The following is a 26,410-nucleotide window of genomic DNA, read 5'->3' as shown; positions in this document are numbered from 1 at the left end:
ATATCAAACTTAAACAGTTTCGTGACATATTTTCTCAACCTTACATTCAACATCATATCTATTCGGGACAACTTAAAACGCCAATTTTACTTAAAACGCCAATTTTGACATCAATGGCCTTCGGTGATCATTTTAATCAAACAAAGTTCGTAGCTTACAAAGGTATTAGCTTCATTTAAGTTTACCATCTTACTTCAATGTCGTATCAAAACTGACACCTGTGACCTTGAAAAAATGCCAAGCTTTCTGCTCACAAAATGTCCTGTCCTTCATCCCAAGAAGCTACTAGCCCAATGGTATCCTAGACATCGGACATCGTTATTACAAACTGTGTGGTGACAAATCTCTCTTGAACCTTCGGAAAAGGTGAGACAGAAAATAAGTGTTACACATGCTTTACTTACCGAACCCCTGAAGGTTGTAAATGGTGTCCTATGTGTTAGAAAAATGATCTCCTTCTGAGATAGATAGGACATAGCCGTCGCCGGCCTGACGGGGCTGTGACGTCGACTGGTAGGGACGTCGCGTGAGCTCTTAGGGCGAGGTTTCACAGCTGACGTCATGTTGGTTAGTGTTGAGGTGTAATGACGTAGATTCGTTCAGACAGCACTACGTTATGTCAACCTCCTCGGGACACTGGTACCACCAAAGTCATTCCTGTAAACGTAGTCAATACATCGTAATTGTATACAATATGTAAATAATATCAGCATTAAGAAACTAATTTGTTAAAAACCATGCATGGTGTCATTTTTTCGCTTAAGTTTAAAAGACCTCTAACGACTGATAGTTATATAGCATTAAAGAGGAAGCATGACCTCGACCTTATAGCAGAGACAAGGAAGTCATCACAACCTTCAGTCGAGAAGAAATACGAATGTGTTGAATCAATATATAGTGTATATATAATTCGATATCCACGATTGTTCAGACAAATGTATTTTACAGAAATTTTGTCTGAGCTCAGTTTCCATTAAAAATGAGAAAATGAATTCAGATGACGCGAAAGATAGTAGGAATTGTAACGACACCAAATCAAAAGGCTATACTTATACAAAACAAACAAACAAACAAACAAACAAACAAACAAACAAACAAACAAACTCGCCATGGACCTCGAAAACGGAAGGTGAACCAAGCTGTGGGTGAAACGTCTTGTTACTTCACCATTTATAGTAAACACCCTCAGTCACGACAAACCAATGTAGGGACATCATGGTCTGAGAAATAATGACGGCAGGGAAATTCGTGTTAGTTTGAACCTCTCTGGGGGAATGTGTAGCCAAACAAGTCAGCCACTCAAGAAACGATACATATTTGTCAACAACAGTAAAACATCGATAAGTAGTTTATTTATCCAGTTTACCTATCAGCAGATAAAATCACCAGCTTTTTAGGCTTTGTTTGTTTGTTTTATTTCATTTTATTTCATTTTTTTGTTTTGACAACTGGTAGAGTAGACTGGTTAAGTAGTGTTTTAGTAACAGGTAGTAAACAATAACGATAAAGCTGTTATCTAACGAGCTAATTCCGATAGCTAGAATTGGTTCTAGTGAATCAACTGTTTAACGTACACTTCATAATCAGGAAAGGCTGGCATGTAACTACTGAGAAAAGGAAAGCGACTGTGAAGTTAAAGTTGTGTCATTTTTCATAGAGACCGGTAATGAGTTAACTACTGTAAAAAACAACATTTTTCCTATTTCACTTTCCGCGAAGTCAACACTAAGCACATACACATAAATACATGGGACCTGTGCTAATGTGTTTTTAAACCATATCAATACCTTTATTGACGTAAGCATTACCGTAATGATTATTAACATCTGCATATAAAGTCCTGTATAATTTGATGGTAGAATTAACCTATATATCATCACTTACCTATATTAATTAGTACGGAACAGTGGCTACTTAATTACAACCATATGTAGTTGATGGCTTCCGGTAATGATGAATGTCACGATAGAGAGCCATTTATACCGTCACGTATAGGTGTATTGACTTTGTCGAGCCGTCGAGGAGGACAATTTGGAAAGTAAATATTAGGCAATGGGATGACAGTGAGGGCCTACTTAGACTCTAACTATATACAGGAGGAACACGACAAGGAGTCATCGTCCAGGGGACTATTTGGTAATTGCAGCGAAGAGTGTTTACTGACGAGATTTTCACTTGACATTAGTGACTATACAATGTTTAAAAGACGGGATTAGTGGTGTCTGTTGACGACAGCCATATCCTCAAAAACATCTTGTTTGACAGAGTGAATGACTGTGATCGTGACCTTTGACCCACCCATCCCGCCGTGAGTGAGGTTTGATTGTAAGGTCAGAGCAACTTTGACTCGTCAGGTAGATATAGTACTTGTGGGGAAACGTTCCGGACCAAAAGAAAGGATAACATTGCTTTTCTCATGACTCATAGCAATTAAAACTACATGCATTGTCTTTCTCTTTCGTGTCAACATGTCAAAGGTCAAGGTCACCAAATAACCCTTGTTACAACACCAGCCTCAACTAATCAAAGTAACATCGTAAAAGATACATTTTATAACCGTTATAAAGCAGTATGCACTGTTACATAGCTTTATATCACTATTAACACCTAGTTATGTATCGGTTATTGTAATGACTGCGAAATAGCTTTAGTAGAGCTAACACCTTGTTATGTATCGGTTATTGTAATGACTGCCGGGTGACTATTGTACTGTTAACACCTAGCTATGTATCGGTTATTGTAATGACTGCTGGGTGACTATTGTACTGTTAACACCTAGTTATGTATCGGTTATTGTAATGACTGCCGGCTGACTATTGTACTGTTAACACCTAGTTATGTATCGGTTATTGTAATGAATGTACAATGCTTCCTAGTTATATATCGGTTATTGTAATGAATGTACAATGTTACCTAGTTATATATCGGTTATTGTAATGAATGTACAATGCTTCCTAGTTATATATCGGTTATTGTAATGAATGTACAATGCTTCCTAGTTATACATGTATATCGGTTATTGTAATGAATGTACAATGCTTCTTTGTTATATATCGGTTATTGTAATGAATGTACAATGCTTCCTTGTTATATATCGGTTATTGTAATGAATGTACAATACTTCCTTGTTATATATCGGTTATTGTAATGTGATTTGTATGATACAATAAAGCCACACTTTATATACGTACATTAATGAGTATGAACTGGTAAACATTTCGCCAAGTTTGATGAATATTTATCGACGACTCTGTCAAGTTACATCGTGTTACGTCTCGGGTTGGTACTTCATGATATTGTCTGGTTAGCCGAGGGTGATATCTCTCTACTGTCGTCGGCCCGATTACGTTACAATTATGATAATGTATTGTGAATTCCCTAACGAAGGTACTTAGTTATTCCAGTAGGACTTTACACATGCTGGCTCCTTTATTAGATATGTAGATTTTCGTTACTATTTAACGAGTCGTAGAATATATACCTATTGTATAATACTGGGGACTTTTTTTATCCATTCCCGTGACAGTCAACATGTCTTAGCTTATTTTTGTTAGACAGTCTTACTTGACTTACTGTAAAATAATTGATAACTCAGATTTTCTTCATACTTAAGTAGTGTGTAAGCATTTCTCTGAACAGACCATATAACATGCCCATTTTTCAATGCTTTCATCAGTTGTCGATATATACATGTACGATATTTTACACTTACCACATACTTTCTATAACATTTATCCGTTTTGGAAATAATTATACACATCCATGGCAGCAAGCTCCTATCGAATCGTCAACAACACACAACTATGTACATATGTAAACGTGAGGACGTGTATACCCCGGTATACCCGTATATAAATGTGTTTATAGAACTATTAACGCTGTACCTATCAGCAGGTATAGCGCGTGTTTACTCCCCGGGTATACATCAAGTAGGAGAAATCAAGCGTGACTTTAATGCCATTTCATTTAGTGCTATTGTTACCTGTCCAGGTGTAGACAAAACGCGCCGATGTTTAAAACGTCGGTAGAACATCTACCTGGGACAATTAACACCGACTTACTACTAATGACAGTTTCCCCGGGTAAATGTCTTCGGATATATTCAAGGAATTTATAGTTATAACAATAACCGCTGGAAGGTACTGTCTTCACACGAAAAGGACCACACGATTACTGTCCACATAACACATGGAGGTTACATTCACAGATAGTTATAATCAGTTAAAACGTTCCTGAGGGAAATACCGAGGCTAGTCATCGCTTAGATACCCCTAACAGATCAGCTATCGCACGTGATACTGAGCTAATGGGTTTATAATCATTCAGATCACTGATATGTAGACATCACTTGACGTTGCACCGAAAATGTAAAGCGACTTTACGAACTAGACTATTAACGTCGTATCCATAGTGATTACGTACTGAAACAATTAACGTCATATCCATAGTGACGACGTACTAAAACAATTAACGTCATATCCATAGTGACAACGTACTAAAGCAATTAACGTCATATCCATAGTGATTACGTACTAAAACAATTAACGTCGTATCCATAGTGATTACGTACTGAAACAATTAACGTCGTATCCATAGTGATTACGTACTGAAACAATTAACGTCGTATCCATAGTGACGACTTACTAAAACAATTAACGTCGTATCTATAGTGACGACTTACTAAAACAATTAACGTCGTATCCATAGTGATTACGTACTAAAACAATTAACGTCGTATCCATAGTGATTACGTACTGAAACAATTAATGTCGTATCCATAGTGACGACATACTAAAACAATTAACGTCGTATCCATAGTGATTACGTACTGAAACAATTAATGTCGTATCCATAGTGACGACGTACTAAAACAATTAACGTCGTATCCATAGTGATTACGTACTGAAACAATTAACGTCGTATCCATAGTGACGACTACTGAAACAATTAACGTCGTATCCATAGTGACGACGTACTAAAACAATTAACGTCGTATCAATAGTGATTACGTACTAAAACAATTAACGTCGTATCAATAGTGATTACGTACTAAAACAATTAACGTCGTATCCATAGTGACGACGTACTAAAACAATTAACGTCGTATCCATAGTGATTACGTACTAAAACAATTAACGTCGTATCCATAGTGTCTACATACTCAAATAATTAACGTCGTATCCATAGTGATTACGTACTGAAACAATTAACGTCGTATCCATAGTGACGACGTACTAAAACAATTAACGTCGTATCCATAGTGACGACGTACTAAAGCAATTAACGTCATATCCATAGTGATTACGTACTAAAACATTCAACGTCGTATCCATAGTGACTACGTACTAAAACAATTAATGTCGTATCCATAGTGATTACGTACTAAAACATTCAACGTCGTATCCATAGTGACGACGTACTAAAGCAATTAACGTCATATCCATAGTGATTACGTACTAAAACATTCAACGTCGTATCCATAGTGACTACGTACTAAAACAATTAACGTCGTATCCATAGTGATTACGTACTAAAACAATTAACGTCGTATCCATAGTGACGACTTACTAAAACAATTAACGTCGTATCCATAGTGACGACGTACTGAAACAATAAACGTCGTATCCATAGTTACGACGTACTAAAACAATTAACGTCGTATCCATAGTGACGACGTACTAAAACAATTAACGTGTATCCATAGTGACGACTACTAAAACAATTAACGTCGTATCCATAGTGACGTCGTACTAAAACAATTAACGTATCCATAGTGTCTACATACTCAAACAATTAACGTCGTATCCATAGTGATTACGTACTAAAACAATTAACGTCATATCCATAGTGATGACGTACTTAAACAATTAACGTCGTATCCATAGTGATTACGTACTAAAACAATTAACGTCGTATCCATAGTGACGACGTACTAAAACAATTAACGTCGTATCCATAGTGATTACGTACTGAACAATTAATGTCGTATCCATAGTGACGACGTACTAAAACAATTAACGTCGTATCCATAGTGATTACGTACTGAACAATTAATGTCGTTTCCATAGTGACGACGTACTTAAACAATTAACGTCGTATCCATAGTGATTACGTACTGAAACAATTAACGTCGTATCCATAGTGACGACGTACTTAAACAATTAACGTCGTATCTATAGTGATTACGTACTGAACAATTAATGTCGTTTCTATAGTGACGACGTACTAAAACAATTAACGTCATATCCATAGTGATTACGTACTGAACAATTAATGTCGTTTCCATAGTAATTACGAACCGAAATAAATAACGTTGAATCCGTAGTGAATACAGGCTGAAACCATATTACCAGGCCTTTCTTTTTCCATGCCCCTGAAGACCCTACTGTTGTCAGTCTTTTGTCTCCTTCACGTCTTTTTGGGGCCTGTTGTTGTGAGCCCTTTGCTTCATTTACACCACTGTAGGGCCTGGAATTGTAAGACCTTTCCTTCTTGCACGCCTCTGTAGGGCCTGAAATTGTAAGACCTTTATTTCTTGCACGCCGCTGTAGGGCCTGCAATTGTAAGATCTTTATTTCTTGCACACCGCTGTAGGGCCTGATGTTGTAAGACTTTTATTTCTTGTACGCCGCTGTAGAGCCTGATTTTGTAAGACCTTTATTTCTTGTACGCCGCTGTAGGGCCTGCTATTGTCAGACCTTTATTTCTTGTACGCCGCTGTAGAGCCTGATTTTGTAAGACTTTTATTTCTTGCATGCCACTGTAGGGCCTGCTATTATAAGACCTTTATTTCTTGCATGCCTCTGTAGGGCCTGATGTTGTAAGACATTTATTTCTTGCACGCCTCTATAGGGCCTGCTGTTGTAAGAACTTTACGTTCTGCACGCCGCTGTAGGGCCTGTGGTTGTAAGACATTTCCTTTTTGCATGCCTCTGTAGAGCCTGCAATTGTAAGATCTTTATTTCTTGCACGCCGCTGTAGGGCCTGATGTTGTAAGACTTTTATTTCTTGTATGCCACTGTAGGACCTGAAATTGTAAGACCTTTCCTTCTTGCACGCCGCTGTAGGGCCTGCAATTGTCAGACCTTTATTTCTTGTACGCCGCTGTAGGGCCTGATGTTGTAAGACTTTTATTTCTTGTATGCCTCTGTAGGGCCTGCTATTGTAAGAACTTTACGTTTACGCCGCTGTAGGGCCTGTGGTTGTAAGACATTTCCTTCTTGCATGCCTCTGTAGAGCCTGATGTTAGAAGACCTTTCCTTCTTGCATGCCTCTGTAGAGCCTGATTTTGTAAGACTTTTATTTCTTGCATGCCTCTGTAGAGCCTGATATTGTAAGACCTTTATATTTTACACGCCGCTGTAGAGCCTGATATTGTAAGACCTTTATATCTTACACGCCGCTGTAGAGCCTGATGTTGTAAGACCTTTATATCTTACACGCCACTGTAGGGCCTGATATTGTAAGACCTTTATATCTTACACGCCGCTGTAGAGCCTGATATTGTAAGACCTTTATTTCCTGCACGCCGCTGTAGAGCCTGATATTGTAAGACCTTTATATCTTACACGCCGCTGTAGAGCCTGATATTGTAAGACCTTTATATCTTACACGCCGCTGTAGAGCCTGATATTGTAAGACCTTTATATCTTACACGCCGCTGTAGAGCCTGATATTATAAGACCTTTATATCTTACACGCCGCTGTAGGGCCTGATGTTGTAAGACCTTTATATCTTACACGCCGCTGTAGGGCCTGATATTGTAAGACCTTTATTTCCTGCACGCTGCTGTTGCATTTTCCATTTTTTTTTAATTTGGATGTCTTTGTAAAGACGTTGTCGTTTTGTTTAAGATATTGTTTTTTACATTGTATTATTTGTGTAATTGTTATTTAATTGTGTAAATTAAATCATACGATAGAACCATTGGGAAAAAATTGCATTCTGAAATTCATTTTTAATGGAGTTTTTCTTTGGTATTAAGCTAATTTCAATATAAACAGGATATTCAGCAGATCATCTCAACCATGACTTGATGGAAGGCCTAGAAAAGCCAGTGATGAATACAAACTTCTGCTACTAGAGTTGTCTCTCTTGATACTTCGATTACATTTTTTTAAACAAGCTTTCGTTTTAATGTAGGCATTCTCTACATAAGGAGCGGCTATACCGGCCTGTCTCTACATAAGGAGCGGGCTATACCGGCCTGTCTCTACATAAGGAGCGGCTATACCGGCCTGTCTCTACATAAGGAGCGGCTATACCGGCCTGTCTCTACATAAGGAGCGGCTATACCGGCCTGTCTCTACATAAGGAGCGGCTATACCGGCCTGTCTCTACATATGGAGCGGCTATACCGGCCTGTCTCTACACAAGGAACGGCTATACCGGCCTGTCTCTACATATGGAGCGGCTATACCGGCATCTCTCTACATAAGGAGCGGCGATACCGGCCTGTCTCTACACAAGGAGCGGCTATACCGGCCTGTCTCTACATATGGAGCGGCTATACCGGCCTCTCTCTACATAAGGAGCGGCTATACCGGCCTCTCTCTACATAAGGAGCGGCTATACCGACCTGTCTCTACATATGGAGCGGCTATACCGGCATCTCTCTACATAAGGAGCGGCGATACCGGCCTGTCTCTACACAAGGAGCGGCTATACCGGCCTGTCTCTACATATGGAGCGGCTATACCGACTTGTCTCTACATAAGGAGCGGCTATACCGGCCTGTCTCTACATATGGAGCGGCTATACCGGCCTCTCTCTACATATGGAGCGGCTATACCGGCCTCTCTCTACATAAGGAGCGGCTATACCGACCTGTCTCTACACAAGGAGCGGCTATACCGGCCTGTCTCTACACAAGGAGCGGCTATACCGGCCTGTCTCTACACAAGGAGCGGCTATACCGGCCTGTCTCTACACAAGGAGCGGCTACACCGGCCTCTCTCTACATATGGAGCGGCTATACCGGCCTGTCTCTACACAAGGAGCGGCTATACCGGCCTGTCTCTACACAAGGAGCGGCTACACCGGCCTGTCTCTACACAATGAGCGGCTACACCGGCCTGTCTCTACATAAGGAGCGGCTATACCGGCCTGTCTCTACACAAGGAGCGGCTATACCGGCCTCTCTCTACACAAGGAGCGGCTATACCGGCCTGTCTCTACATAAGGAGCGGCTATACCGGCCTGTCTCTACATAAGGAGCGGCTATACCGGCCTCTCTCTACACAAGGAGCGGCTTTACCGGCCTGTCTCTACATAAGGAGCGGCTATACCGGCCTCTCTCTACATAAGGAGCGGCTATACCGGCCTCTCTCTACACAAGGAGCGGCTATACCGGCCTGTCTCTACATATGGAGCGGCTATACCGGCCTCTCTCTACACAAGGAGCGGCTACACCGGCCTCTGTCTACACAAGGAGCGGCTATACCGGCCTGTCTCTACATAAGGAGCGGCTATACCGGTCTGTCTCTACATAAGGAGCGGCTATACCGGCCTCTCTCTACACAAGGAGCGGCTATACCGGCCTGTCTCTACATAAGGAGCGGCTATACCGGCCTGTCTCTACACAAGGAGCGGCTATACCGGCCTGTCTCTACACAAGGAGCGGCAATACCGGCCTGTCTCTACATAAGGAGCGGCTATACCGGCCTCTCTCTACATATGGAGCGGCTACACCGGCCTGTCTCTACACAATGAGCGGCTATACCGGCCTGTCTCTACATAAGGAGCGGCTATACCGGCCTGTCTCTACACAAGGAGCGGCTATACCGGCCTCTCTCTACACAAGGAGCGGCTATACCGGCCTGTCTCTACATAAGGAGCGGCTATACCGGCTGTCTCTACATAAGGAGCGGCTATACCGGCCTCTCTCTACACAAGGAGCGGCTTTACCGGCCTGTCTCTACATAAGGAGCGGCTATACCGGCCTCTCTCTACATAAGGAGCGGCTATACCGGCCTGTCTCTACATATGGAGCGGCTATACCGGCCTGTCTCTACATAAGGAGCGGCTATACCGGGCTGTCTCTACACAAGGAGCGGCTATACCGGCCTCTCTCTACACAAGGAGTGGCTATACCGGCCTGTCTCTACATAAGGAGCGGCTATACCGGCCTGTCTCTACACAAGGAGCGGCTATACCGGCCTGTCTCTACACAAGGAGCGGCTATACCGGCCTCTCTCTACATAAGGAGCGGCTATATCGGCCTCTCTCTACATAAGGAGCGGCTATATCGGCCTGTCTCTACATATGAAGCGGCTATACCGGCCTGTCTTTACATAAGGAGCGGCTATACCGGCCTGTCTCTACACAAGGAGCGGCTATACCGGCCTGTCTCTACACAAGGAGCGGCTATACCGGCCTCTCTCTACATAAGGAGCGGCTATATCGGCCTGTCTCTACATAAGGAGCGGCTATACCGGCCTCTCTCTACATAAAGAGCGGCTATATCGGCCTCTCTCTACATAAGGAGCGGCTATATCGGCCTGTCTCTACACAAGGAGTGGCTATACCGGCCTGTCTCTACATAAGGAGCGGCTATACCGGCCTGTCTCTACACAAGGAGCGGCTATACCGGCCTGTCTCTACACAAGGAGCGGCTATACCGGCCTCTCTCTACATAAGGAGCGGCTATATCGGCCTGTCTCTACATAAGGAGCGGCTATATCGGCCTGTCTTTACATATGGAGCGGCTATACCGGCCTGTCTCTACACAAGGAACGGCTATACCGGCCTCTCTCTACATAAGGAGCGGCTATACCGGCCTGTCTCTACACAAGGAACGGCTATACCGGCCTCTCTCTACATAAGGAGCGGCTATACCGGTCTGTCTCTACATAAGGAGCGGCTATACCGACCTGTCTCTACATAAGGAGCGGCTATACCGGCCTCTCTCTACATATGGAGCGGCTATACCGGCCTCTCTCTACATATGGAGCGGCTATACCGACCTGTCTGTACATAAGGAGCGGCTATACCGGCCTCTCTCTACATATGGAGCGGCTATACCGGCCTGTCTCTACATATGGAGCGGCTATACCGGCCTCTCTCTACATAAGGAGCGGCTATACCGGCCTGTCTCTACATATTGAGCGGCTATACCGACCTTCCTTATAGAAAACGATTACCACAAGTGATGCAAAAACACGCGGTTTTCTGGTTCCGGCTCCGTTTTGTGATGGTTTTTTGGGTAATTTGTAACATTCCTTCATTTTATTCATTACTTGGCCTCTCGTCATTCTTTCTTCAGAATTTTGATATTTACTTAGTATTTCTCTATTTGTGGTATTGTCTGATGTCGATGCAGTATATCTTCTTTTCCATTTCCCCTTCAATAGACATAAACGGTGACCTTCTCGTCTATATAGTAATAGTATTGAATCTGTATATTAACAGTACAGTAACAATAGTTTATACCAAATCATTGTCACCCTCGATGCTCTTCTCTAAAAATGATATTGTGTTGCTGTAAAACTTTATCTATAATTGATGTTTTTTCTTTGTATTTCATGTACTTATAATATGCAAAAGGATGAAAAAAAAATTTAAAACAAAAAACAATAATGAGACAGTGTAGTAACATCTGACGAAAAGTATAGTAGCAGTATAGTATAACGACATTATCGTAACAGTATATCAACGGTAAAGTAACTGTAAAGAAACAGTATAACATAATTAAAGTAACAGTATGACATCAGTATAATAACAGTTTAACAACAGTATAGATATAGTATAGCAACAGTATAGCAACAGTATAGTTACAGTATAACAGTAGTATAGTTACATTATAACAACAGTATAGTAACAGTATAACAACAGTATAGTTACAGTATAACAACAGTGTTGTAACAATATAACAACAGTATAGGTACAGTATAACAACAGTATAGTAACAGTATAACAACAGTATAGTAATAGTATAACAACAGTATAGTAATAGTATCACAACAGTATAGCAACAGTATAATCACATTATAGTAACAGTTAAAGAACAGTATAACAAAAGATAAGTCATAGTAAGGAAACAGTAAAGTAACAGGGTATTCACAGTATAACAACAGTATAGTAACAGTATAACAACAGTATAGTTACAGTATAACAACAGTATAGTTACAGTATAATCACATTTTAGTAACATTATGACAACAGTATAGCAACAGTATAGTTACAGTATAACAACAGTATAATTACAGTATAACAACAGTATAATTACAGTATAACGACAGTATAGTAACAGTATAACATCAGTATAATTACAGTATAATCACGTTATAGTAACTGTATGACAACAATGTAGTAAGAGTATAACAACATCATAGTAACAGTATAACAGCAGTATATAAACAGTATGACAACAGTATAGAAACAGTATAACAACAATATACTAACAGTTTAGCAAAGTATAGTAACAATTTCACAATAGATTAGTAATAGTAAGGGAACAGTATAGTAACAGTGATTTCACATTACAACAGTATAACAACAGTATAGTAACAGTGTATTTACAGTGTAGTAACAGCATAACAACAGTATAGTAACAGTGTATTTACAGTATAGTAACAGTGTATTTACAGTATAGTAACAGTGTATTTACAGTATAGTAACAGCATAACAACAGTATAGTAACAGTGTATTTACAGTATAGTAACAGCATAACAACAGTATAGTAACCGTGTATTTACAGTATAGTAACAGTGTATTTACAGTGTAGTAACAGTTAAACAAATGTAAAGAAACACTGTAACAATAGTTTAGTAATAGTAAAGTAAAAGTGTATCAACACTGTTACATCAGTACAGTTACAATAATGTAACAGTGTATTTACAGTATAGTAAAAGTATAACAACAGTATAGTAACAGTGTATTTAGAGCGTAATAACAGTATAACAATAGTATAGTAACAGTGTATTTACAGTATAGTAACAGTATAACAACAGTATAGTAACATTGTATTTACAGTATAGTAACAGTATAACAACAGTGTATTTACAGTATAGTAACAGTATAACAACAGTATAGTAACAGTGTATTTACAGTATAGTAACAGTATAACAACAGTATAGTAACAGTATAACAACAGTATAGTTACAGTGTATTTACAGTATAGTAACAGTATAACAACAGTGTATTTACAGTATAGTAACAGTATAACAACAGTATAACAACAGTATAGTAACAGTGTATTTACAGTATAGTAACAGTATAACAACAGTATAGTAACAGTATAACAACAGTATAGTAACAGTGTATTTACAGTATAGTAACAGTTTAACAACAGTATAGTAACAGTGTATTTACAGTATAGTAACAGTATAACAACAGTATAGTAACAGTGTATTTACAGTATAGTAACAGTGTATTTATAGTATAGTAACAGTATAACAACAGTATAGTAACAGTATAACAACAGTATAGTTACAGTGTATTTACAGTATAGTAACAGTATAACAACAGTGTATTTACAGTATAGTAACAGTATAACAACAGTATAGTAACAGTGTATTTACAGTATAGTAACAGTATAACAACAGTATAGTAACAGTATAACAACAGTATAGTAACAGTGTATTTACAGTATAGTAACAGTTTAACAACAGTATAGTAACAGTGTATTTACAGTATAGTAACAGTATAACAACAGTATAGTAACAGTGTATTTACAGTATAGTAACAGTATAACAACAGTATAGTAACAGTATAACAACAGTATAGTAACAGTGTATTTACAGTATAGTAACAGTTTAACAACAGTATAGTAACAGTGTATTTACAGTATAGTAACAGGATAACAACAGTATAGTAACAGTGTATTTACAGTATAGTAACAGTATAACAACAGTATAGTAACAGTGTATTTATAGTGTAATAACAGTATAACAACAGTACAGTAACAGTGTATTTATAGTGTAATAACAGTATAACAACAGTATAGTAACAGTGTATTTACAGTATAGTAACAGTATAACAACAGTATAGTAACAGTGTATTTACAGTATAGTAACAGTTTAACAACAGTATAGTAACAGTGTATTTACAGTATAGTAACAGTATAACAACAGTATAGTAACAGTATATTTACAGTATAGTAACAGTATAACAACAGTATAGTAACAGTGTATTTATAGTGTAATAACAGTATAACAACAGTACAGTAACAGTGTATTTATAGTGTAATAACAGTATAACAACAGTATAGTAACAGTGTATTTACAGTATAGTAACAGTATAACAACAGTATAGTAACAGTGTATTTACAGTATAGTAACAGTATAACAACAGTATAGTAACAGTATAACAACAGTATAGTAACAGTGTATTTACAGTATAGTAACAGTTTAACAACAGTATAGTAACAGTGTATTTACAGTATAGTAACAGTATAACAACAGTATAGTAACAGTGTATTTACAGTATAGTAACAGTGTATTTACAGTATAGTAACAGTATAACAACAGTATAGTAACAGTATAACAACAGTATAGTTACAGTGTATTTACAGTATAGTAACAGTATAACAACAGTGTATTTACAGTATAGTAACAGTATAACAACAGTATAACAACAGTAAAGTAAGAGTGTATTTACAGTATAGTAACAGTATAACAACAGTATAGTAACAGTATAACAACAGTATAGTAACAGTGTATTTACAGTATAGTAACAGTTTAACAACAGTATAGTAACAGTGTATTTACAGTATAGTAACAGTATAACAACAGTATAGTAACAGTGTATTTACAGTATAGTAACAGTATAACAACAGTATAGTAACAGTGTATTTATAGTGTAATAACAGTATAACAACAGTACAGTAACAGTGTATTTATAGTGTAATAACAGTATAACAACAGTATAGTAACAGTGTATTTACAGTATAGTAACAGTATAACAACAGTTTAGTAAAAGTGTATTTACAGTATAGTAACAGTTTAACAACAGTATAGTAACAGTGTATTTACAGTATAGTAACAGTATAACAACAGTATAGTAACAGTGTATTTACAGTATAGTAACAGTGTATTTACAGTATAGTAACAGTATAACAACAGTATAGTAACAGTATATTTACAGTATAGTAACAGTATAACAACAGTATAGTAACAGTGTATTTATAGTGTAATAACAGTATAACAACAGTACAGTAACAGTGTATTTATAGTGTAATAACAGTATAACAACAGTATAGTAACAGTGTATTTACAGTATAGTAACAGTATAACAACAATATAGCAACAGTGTATTTACAGTATAGTAACAGTTTAACAACAGTATAGTAACAGTGTATTTACAGTATAGTAACAGTATAACAACAGTATAGTAACAGTGTATTTACAGTATAGTAACAGTGTATTTACAGTATAGTAACAGTATAACAACAGTATAGTAACAGTGTATTTACAGTATAGTAACAGTATAACAACAGTATAGTAACAGTGTATTTATAGTGTAATAACAGTATAACAACAGTACAGTAACAGTGTATTTACAGTATAGTAACAGTATAACAACAGTATAGTAACAGTGTAACAACAGTATAATACCAGTGTATTTACAGTATAGTAACAGTATAACAACAGTATAGTAACAGTGTATTTACAGTATAGTAACAGTATAACAACAGTATAGTAACAGTGTATGTATAGTGTAATAACAGTATAACAACAGTACAGTAAGAATTAAGTAACGATATAGTAACAGTAGTATTGACCATATTTCTCGAAGTACTTTTCTCTAAAGTAACATTACGGCATTTTTTCATGAATGTAAATAATGTCCACTGTTGTCATTGATTCGAGTCATTACAGAATTCCTATTTACTGGGACGTTGCTTGGGATTCGTTTTTAATGATATTATTGAATTATTTAGTAATAAACAATGTCAAAGACGCTTTGATTTACTCTTCCTTAGAAAATAATTTCAGGGTTGACACCGCTTATGACTTTTTACAATTTTATTGATTACTAAGATGTATCGTGATATCTGAAGTGGCTGACGTCTCCGGCAAGATTAGTTCTAGATATACCATACATCTATGGCGGAGGAACATTGTGTGATACGGCTAGCCGCGTCACATTCCGGCTACTGTATCGATCCATCCGCACCTGTTATGGAGCATACGAGGTGTAGCATTAATGGAAAATATTTGCAAAATTTGGAGATAAGGACATTTCAAGTATCAATCAAATTTGATGGACAATTTTCTTGGTAATAAGGAGAAGCTGTATAGTATTAATAAAACATTAACAAATCATAGCGGAATTATCAGATGACCTAGATACAATCCTCAAACTATTGATGACGCACGAGCCAAAAAGGTGATACAAACGACTTCTGTAGCAAACTGTTACTGATGTAACCGACTTGATGTCATCAATTTACACCATAACTAGTTCACGGTGCACTACAGGGTACAATGTCGGGTTTCAAAATGGCCTAAGAAGCAAGTATAATAGCTTGTATGTGCTTTGGTAGCCTCTGTAGTCCTACGTTTACAAATGGGCATTTAAGTCCAAACATGTACAAAAATGTACGAACGCAAGAATATAGTGCCATTTTGTGCCAAAATTTAAAAAAAATATATGGTTTGTGGGTAGTACAATATCATATTTTTTTTTACTGAACATGAACATGCTGGTAATTTATCCAAAGCAAGACGTTACGTTTTGAAACATTGTTAAGTGAAATAAAATGTTTATTGTTTCATTAGTACTGTACATACACGTTGTATGTAGTGACTGATATCTATACTAATAACCCACTAAAGTGCGATTCTCACTACCAATATGGCCATTGTCGGTGTTGGTATACATGTTAGTTCTAATTATCCAAGTCGACCATACCTAATACCCGGAAGATGACGGTCGGTTATAAACGAGTTGATCACTGTTTCCACGATATGTTAGTCTTCACGTTACCCAGGACAACAGTAGTGCAGCCTCGTAATCCATTGTCAACAAAGGATGAACAATGTGAAAAAAAAATCTAGAAACTGTTCTTGTCCAACCTTTCCAAGCTTTACCATCTGCATCATCCAGAGAGGAGAAATGTAGAGCGAAGGAAGACTCCTACTTTGATAGCATATGTTATATCTCCAAAAGATCACTGATTTTTCTCTTTGATCTGGAAGGAAGGTAAAAGTCAGCATTTCTCTCTCATCAGTACGAATTCCAAAGTCATGGTTAAGAACTTCCCTATGAGATGATGTGAACAAATACGTGACAACCAGTAACACCACAGTTTGTAATGATTATAAGGGGTCGTGGTGGCCAAGTGGTTAAGGTGTTGACAATTTATCACTAGCCCTCCACTTCCGGGTTGCGAGTTCGAAACCTACGTGGGGCAGTTGCCAGGTACTTCTCCGGGTACTCCGTCTTTCCTCCACCTCCAAAACCTGGCACGTCCTTAAATGGCCCTGGCTGTTAATAGGACGTTATACGAGTTGATGTTTTGCGCGCTTAGTCAAAATGGTTGATATTTGATTGAAACTGTTCATACATAGTGTGTATTTGGTGTGGGAAGAGTGGGAAGACGGTCTATAACATAGATCCTCTATGGATAATAATGGGATGTTCTGCCATGTATCATAATTAAAACAAACGCTCGATATGAAGGTTGCGGCTTTCGTTTCTCATAATTTTTAAAACTTCACACACACGCCAATCTTTTGATAATCAGTAAAGTTATATCTGCTTTTAAAACATCAAGCAACAGTTGTACCGGGGAAGTCTGATGTTTCTAGTAGATTTCTTAGTTTTAATGTCTGTCCTAAAGACAACTTCACACGCCGCACACTTACACCCCGGGTTTCCTTCAACAGTAAGACCCCTCGCGCCCTTCCATCCAGGCCAATAAGTGAGATTAATATACGTTTATTTAACTTTTTTTGCAATTGTTGTAAAGAAATTAATAAAGTTTACATTGTTGCAATATTTGTTTAGTCACTATCGGTCATGTAATATATAGAGGTTACACAACGAGTGGTTGTTGGATATGGAATTTATTTCACACGAGTAAGTTATTTTTCACAAAAGACACGAGCTTTAGCGAGTGTTTTTTGCAACTTTTAAAAAATAACTTACGAGTGTGAAATAAATTCCATATCCAACAATTTCGAGTCGTGTGACCTGTTTCTACCACAATAATATCGGCTTAAATTAAAGGGAAACGTGGCCAAGTATAAATTTCGCGTATGCAAATAAAGTGTAACGGTGACGTCCCGGTAATGTGACGTCATTAGATTATTGATGCCGTCAATAACAATTGCAGCTTGGGTCAAAGTTCACCGTGTTAGCCAATCAAAACGCGTACAGAGTTTATACCACGTGTGGTATAAACAGATTGTTAATCAACAGCTGTAATGATTAACTGATGGTCTGAGAGTTGAATAACACAGGGTATTGTGGTAGAAATCGTATCTAACGTCCTAATTATAATTAACAGCGGTGGTCATTTAAGGACGTGGCCTACAGGTATATGTCGGCATCACTTGTATGTGTGATATTTAAGAAATAATTAATGATGGTTCGTGTATTGTTGCAGGATATACGAGGACGAGGATATTTTGCAATTAAATTAATAACGAAGGCCGCAGGCCTGAGTTATTAATTAAAATTGCAAAATATCCGAGTCCGAGTTGTATATCCTGCAACAATACACGAGTCAAAGTTGATTATTTCTATTTCTACCATGTACTGTTTAGTTCTGAGATCTACCTCTTCCTAATAGAAAAACAGCAAAGAAACCCCGGGAAATGTGTCGCTACATGGCTGTTACAATTCACAAGAAACGATAAGGCGCGCGTGCTAATTAATATTCAAAAGCTGACGTCAATTCCAAGCCGTTTCGATAACTTCAGGGGATGTCGGCAAGCAATTCAGGTAGAAATGCTCTCCAAATGTTGCCTGTGGAAATATACCTTACAACATATTGTTAAGCAAAGTCTGCTCTGGGTGGATAGAAATTAACAATCTGCTAAATTTCTCCGTTGTAAAATACACGGTCTCCGACGTTCAAATGTTTTGGCGCCGCCATGTTTGTTTACAAATGCACGATTTCGGAGGGGAAAGATTGTAACAGCCGTGACTCACGAGCGTGTATTATTGACACGAGCGTGTATTATTGGAATATAATACATGGTTTTAAACCAATCAAAACTGTCGTTGCATAGCAAACATAGTAGAATGGTTGTTATATATTAGGGAAGGTACATGTATACATGTGCACTAAGGTTTGGGGTGTTACAGGGTGGTCTGCTTTGTCCACTATCGTTCAACTATCATTTAAAAAAATGGTAAAGTTTTTGATCTTGGGCAGATTTGGGGTAAGTGATAAAACCCTCTATACGCTAAATAATTTTGAAATGTCATTTGTTCACAAATAACTGACACAAAATGGTTAAAATTTTTTATATATTATTGGCGGTATACAGACACTTACTGTTTTAGCATTTTGGTATTTAGTTTATGGTTCAAGTCTTCCTATTTCGTTAAAATAAATGATTATTTTTATCTGTTTTGTGGAACCTGCGTCCTTAGTTTAGTAACTTAGTGAATGTATAGCCAAGGGAGACAACTTTGACGGCACAACGCAATGTATCGGTAAGCGGTCCCTAAGGATAAAACATTAGGCCGACCCCTAAGGGAAATTAACATTGCTGGACACCCAACCTTTTACCAGAGACTGACCGACTGATGAATTTAAAGTAAACAAGACAAGCGGCATTTGTAAAATGGACAAAATCGGTAAAAGTGCAGTGATACAATATTTGCATAAAAGGCTTAAGCGCCGCGGAAAGCTCACTAAAGGTGTGTTATTCCATCAGGACAATGCTCTTCTTCACAAGTCTGTCATTGCCATGGCTGCCATTCACGATTGTGGCTTTAAATTGATTGAGCATCCACCTTATTCACCTTATCTCGCTCCATTAGACTTTTATCTATTTCCAAAACTAAAAAACAGCTATTTCAGGCACCCGCTTTCAGTCCGAAGATGACGTCATACATGCAATGGATGACTTTCTGAACAGCCACGAACATGGGTTCTATAAAAGTGGCATTGGGGCCCTTAAACACCGCTGGCAAAAGTATATAGATACTGAAGGGATTATGTTGTAAAATAGCACAACATGTTCGGCAAAATTCAAATCCTTCAATGTGAATCAGCCCTCGTAGTTATCGACATAGGTATATTTTGGGGTCAATATCCCTTTTATTATTTGCCCTGATTTCTCTACTGGTGTTCTGATTCGGCTTTTTCCCTGTCCTTATTTTATATTTCTTCCACCTTTGTGCTCCTCTTTTTTTGTTCCCTTTCTGTCTTTTGGGCATCTCCACGTTTTGTCGCTGTGCTCTCCTCGACTGTTGTCTGAGCTTGTCTCCCTTATCTGTGTTGTTAAACGAGATGCTGCTTGGAATATTATTGTTTGATGTTCAGTTGTTTTGATGTTCAGTTGTTTTGATGTTCAGTTGTTTGATGTAATCTTATTTGATGTTATGCTGTTTTGATGTTTAGTTGTTTGAATAGTTGTTTGATATAGTGTTGTTTAGAAATGTTGTATGACGCTACGTTGTTTGGAGATATGTTTGATATTTAACGCTAGGGACCTTTCAGGTCTCTGCTGTTTAAGTCGTCAATGAGAAAAGTTTTGGGGGACTGAGGCTGATCCGGCCAATCATAGCTATCAAAGCTATCCCAATTGTATACATTTCCTGTTGTATATAGTTCCTGTTTTACCAGTGTAATGAAGATCACTGGTCGCTATTGGTGTATCCTTAATATCTACTCCTGTTTCTGAATTTACATTTAGCATGATTATTACTGTTGACATGTCAGGAAGTTGCGAAAAAGAACTGAATAATTACTGCTTATGGTCGCGTAGTTATACAATTCACGGGAGTGCAGGGGCGGGCATTTGATTGGTCGTCCAATCACTGCGCTTCCACATCATCAGAGGCTTAGGATGCACATGTCGCTTGGTAACGCTTCGTCAAAGCTCGCCCGATGGGGGCATAAAATCATGAAGGTCGTTATCATTATTTCATAATCGAACAAATCCGGCGAAAGCGGTCCAACCGTTTGTACCTGATAAACGAAAACGGCCCACACTCTCTCATAGGAACACGTGTGCAATCGGAAAAAAATACATGTACGAAAATAACTCGAGTCAATAACTATTAACAGTTAGGCATTTTTAATTATGGCATAAGTATATCAATTTCAGACTAATTGAATGTTAATTTGCTCATTGCAGAAAATATCCAATATTCATCGATACTTGGCCTCCTGATCCGCACACTGTTGATACGAAACTGTCATTACTAGGCCAAACAAGATGGCGGTCATGCAGGCATGTTAATCATGTTGCCTGTATTCGGCTTTTGTAAGGCTCATTCGAGACAGTGTGTGTTAATTGTTAGGCACAATATGGTCTTAATACATCGTGTGCAAGTACATCGATTGACTATGCTTTTGGCTGCACTAGGTAGGAATTATTATCATCTAGTTCTATGTTGTTAGATATCGATCGCGACATGATCGTTGATAGAATGAGACGTCGACTTGGTCAGATTTTAGACACGCTGCTAACATAATAGTCAAAACTTGATAGCCTCGTATAACCATAAATATCATCACCTTATTGTCATTTTATTATCTCACTAGTTTCGAGTAACAGTGAGTTAATTGTTGTACTACCGGCATCTGTGTCAGTGTCTATATTTTGGGGTAGCCTAGTATTTTGTCTTTGAAGTTTTTCAAAAGGTAACACGTCCAACAAGTATAAGCTTACATCAGTTCCTACTTTAGTTTACACCCATTACAGGTGATTGAGTGATATCAGAGCTTTATCACTGTGAGAAAAATTGCCATTGTGTGAACTAGATCATAGTATTGACCAATTGTCTAATTGAGATGCTTGGACACATAGAAACATCTCAAACTAGTACTGGCAGCTTGTCAAATGTTGTCATAGAAACATCTCGGACTAGTACTGGCAGCTTGTCAAATGTTGCTTATGTTTCAGAATCGATTTTTTACAGGACTTGTGAACATATCTTCACAACTTTGATCAGCCATACGAGCTGAAACTTTTGATAAGATGTATATTAAAACGTGGTGTCAATACACACCAGCACCTATGATGCTCTTTAAATTGAAATTGCTATATCTATGGAAAGTGTGCTTAAATTCATTTCACAATTTCCCGACCCTACGTTTTCATGGCCTTTGGCCCTTTGGTTTGTTTTTTTGAGTTATTTGATGTTATGTTGTTTTGATGTTCAGTTGTTTGAATAGTTGTTTGATATTGTGTTGTTTCGAAATGCTGTATGACGCTACGTTGTTTAACTTTATGTTGTTTGACATTATGTGGTTTGATGTTATATTGTTTGGAGTTATATTTGGAAATATGTTGTTTGATAATTTTTTGTTTGGAGTGATGCTTAATGTAATATCGTTTGATGTTGTTTCATAGTTATGCTGTTTGGAGCTATATTTTTGACTGTATGATTATTGAAGATATGTTATTTTATGTTTGATCTTATATTGTTCGATGCTATGTTGTTTGGAGTTGTGTTTCACATTACTTTACTTAAGTTTTGCTGTTTAACGTTATGCGTTTTGATATTAGGCTATTAACTGTTATCCTGTTTAACGTATTAACTGTTATCCTGTTTAATTATTTTGCCTTGCAGGTAGGGCGTAAGAATTGTACCTGCTGCCCCCATTGCATGATCGTAAGAGGCGACTAAACTTGGGATCTTATCCTTTCTCTTCTTTCTTAACAACTTTCTTCTTCCTAATGTCTCCCTTGACACTGCCTCACTTTTGGCCTTTAGTTGAGCGTTCGCCCCTGTGTGGAAGGCTTTGGGTTCTGTCCCCTGGCCAAGACATACCAGAGTCTTTAAAAATGGTAGTTGCTGCTCCTGCATAGCACTCAGCAAATTAGGAGTGGGACGACTGGTTCGCCCGTTGTCAGTATAATGTGACCGGGTGGGGTGTCCTGCTGGGTGTCTTCGGCATTATGCTTCAGTGAGGTAGAACTATAAATCGGCAAAAGTTCCGGCCTATCACAAGAAGAGTAAACACGTACATACCGCAGCCTCCCAAAACACACATACACACTCACCACACGCATGCATGTCGCACGCACGGGAGGCCGTCCTTAAATGACATTAGCTGTTAATAGGACGTTAAACCAATAAAACCAAACCAAGTTTAACGTTATGCTTCATGATGTTATGTTATCTACTGTAATCCTGTTCAACGTTGCGTTTTGATGTTATGCTATTAACTGTTATCCTGTTTAACTGTTATGCATTTTGATGTTATACTAATATTTACCATTGTATGGCACTGCCACTATATAACTCTACCAATTCAGTTGCGAGTTCACCAGCTTATGAACTGCCAACTGAAATTTGAATTTGAAAATTTCAAAAAAAACAAAAATCGCACGACAAATAAAAAATCGCAGATGGTAAATATAAGCATTGAACGCTAGCGCGCTTCATGGAATTTGCCTCTGTCCAGTTGGCATTCATATTGACTATGAATGCCAACTGAAAGCCGTTCAATGCTTAAATATTTACATTTACACTGCAGCCCCACTATATAGCTTTACCAAGCTCACTTGGAAGTTATGAGTCCATAACTTCCAAATCTTTATTATGACGTCATTATTATAGTGACGTCATAATTGTCACGTCGGCGATAACGAAAGATGGCTGTTGAAAAGGCTGTTCCGTCTTTGACGATAATAAGTTGTTCATTCATTATCAGAGTAAAATTCCTGGATATAGTCTTTCAAATTCGCGCTTCATTAAATTTGCCTTTGTCCAGTTGGCATTCATCAGCCGATAACTTCCAAATGAAAGCAGTTCAATGCTTAATTACCGGGTATCCTGTTTAACGTTATGCGATTTGATGTTATGCTATTAACAGTTATCCTGTTGAACGTTATGTTTTATGATGTTATGCTATTAACTGTTATCCTGTTTAACGTTATTTTTTATGATGTTATGCTATTAATTGTTATCCTATTTAACGTTATGTTTTATGATATTATGCTATTAACTGTTATTCTGTTTAACGTTATGCGTTTTGATGTTATGCTATTAATTGTTATCCTGTTTAACGTTATGCGTTTTGATGTTATGCTATTAACTGTTATTCTGTTTAACGTTATGCGTTTTGATGTTATGCTATTAATTGTTATCCTGTTTAACGTTATGCGTTTTGATGTTATGTTATTAACTGTTATTCTGTTTAACGTTATGCGTTTTGATGTTATGCTATTAATTGTTATCCTGTTTAACGTTATGCGTTTTGATGTTATGTTATCTACTGTTATCCTATTTAACGTGATGCGTTTTGATGTTATGCTATCAACTGTTATCCTGTTTAACGTTATGCGTTTTGATGTTTTACTATTAACTGTTATCCTGTTTAACGTTATGCGTTTTGATGCTATGCTATCAACTGTTATCCAGTTTAACGTTATGCGTTTTGATGTTATGCTATTAATTGTTATCCTGTTTAACGTTATGCGTTTTGATGTTTTACTATTAACTGTTATCCTGTTTAACGTTATGCGTTTTGATGCTATGCTATTAATTGTTATCCTGTTTAACGTTTTGATGTTATGCTATCAACTGTTTTCCTGTTTAACGTTATGCGTTTTGATGTTATGCTATCAACTGTTATCCAGTTTAACGTTATGCGTTTTGATGTTATGCTATTAATTGTTATCCTGTTTAACGTTATGCGTTTTGATGTTTTACTATTAACTGTTATCCTGTTTAACGTTATGCGTTTTGATGCTATGCTATTAATTGTTATCCTGTTTAACGTTTTGATGTTATGCTATCAACTGTTTTCCTGTTTAACGTTATGCGTTTTGATGTTATGCTATCAACTGTTATCCAGTTTAACGTTATGCTTTATGATGTTATGCTATTAACTGTTTTCCTGTTTAACGTTATGCGTTTTGATGTTATGCTATCAACTGTTATCCTGTTTAACGTTATGCGTTTTGATACTATGCTATTAACTGTTATCCTGTTTAACGTTATGCGTTTTGATGTTTTACTATTAACTGTTATCCTGTTTAACGTTATGCGTTTTGATGTTATGCTATCAACTGTTATCCTGTTTAACGTTATGCGTTTTGATACTATGCTATTAACTGTTATCCTGTTTAACGTTATGCGTTTTGATGTTTTACTATTAACTGTTATCCTGTTTAACGTTATGCGTTTTGATGTTATGCTATGAACAGTTATCCTGTTTAACGTTATGCGTTTTGATCTTATGCTATCAACTGTTATCCTGTTTAACGTTATGCGTTTTGATGTTAGGCTATTAACTGTTATCCTGTTTAACTGTTATGCGTTTTGATGTTATGCTAATATTTACATTTACACTGCAGCCCCACTATATAGCTTTACCAAGCTCACTTGGAAGTTATGAGTCCATAACTTCCAAATCTTTATTATGACGTCATTATTATAGTGACGTCATAATTGTCACGTCGGCGATAACGAAGATGGCTGTTGAAAAGGCTGTTCCGTCTTTGACGATAATAAGTTGTTCATTCATTATCAGAGTAAAATTCCTGGATATGGTTGTTTAAATTCGTTGTCAAATGTAAATATAAGCATTGAACTGCTTTCATTTGGAAGTTATGGGCTGATGAATACCAACTGAACAAAGGCGAATTCAACAGCGCGCTTCATTAAATTTGCCTTTGTCCAGTTGGCATTCATCAGCCCATAACTTCCAAATGAAAGCAGTTCAATGCTTAGTTAACTGTTATCCTGTTTAACGTTATGCGTTTTGATGTTATGCTATTAACTGTTATCCTGTTTAACGTTATGCGTTTTGATGTTATGCTATGAACAGTTATCCTGTTTAACGTTATCCGTTTTGATGTTATGTTATCTACTGTTATAATGTTTAACGTTACTTTACATCGTGTATTGCTTGACACATTGTTCATCATTACCTCCTGACTGCGTGGGTATCTGTGCCGCCTTTAAGAGGGATTGTCTTTTTCAATGCGGCTTTAACATGTCTGGTGTTATTTCAAGGCCATTTTCATGCTGATTCTGATTTTCATCGTGTTTTCCCTCCCTAATTTGATAATCATATTATGAAACATCTAATGAAATCATGATAATTTGATTGGCTGGTAAAGTTCAGGACAAAAACTATTACAAGCGTTATAAAGACTAGCAAGGACGGACAGAGTAACATGTCGTCTGTACGCGAAAGGTAATCACATTTGATAATTTCGTCATTTAAAACACTACTTCAGTCCATAGAAGCTTACATGGATACATACAAATATTTGCTTTGTTAGCGGGATATGTTTGTCAGTGTTATGTTAGCGGGATATG

The sequence above is a fragment of the Pecten maximus genome, chromosome 10 (assembly GCF_902652985.1).
Source record: "Pecten maximus chromosome 10, xPecMax1.1, whole genome shotgun sequence".
Classification (NCBI taxonomy): Eukaryota; Metazoa; Mollusca; class Bivalvia; order Pectinida; family Pectinidae; genus Pecten; species Pecten maximus.
This window is presented reverse-complemented; position numbering follows the sequence as displayed.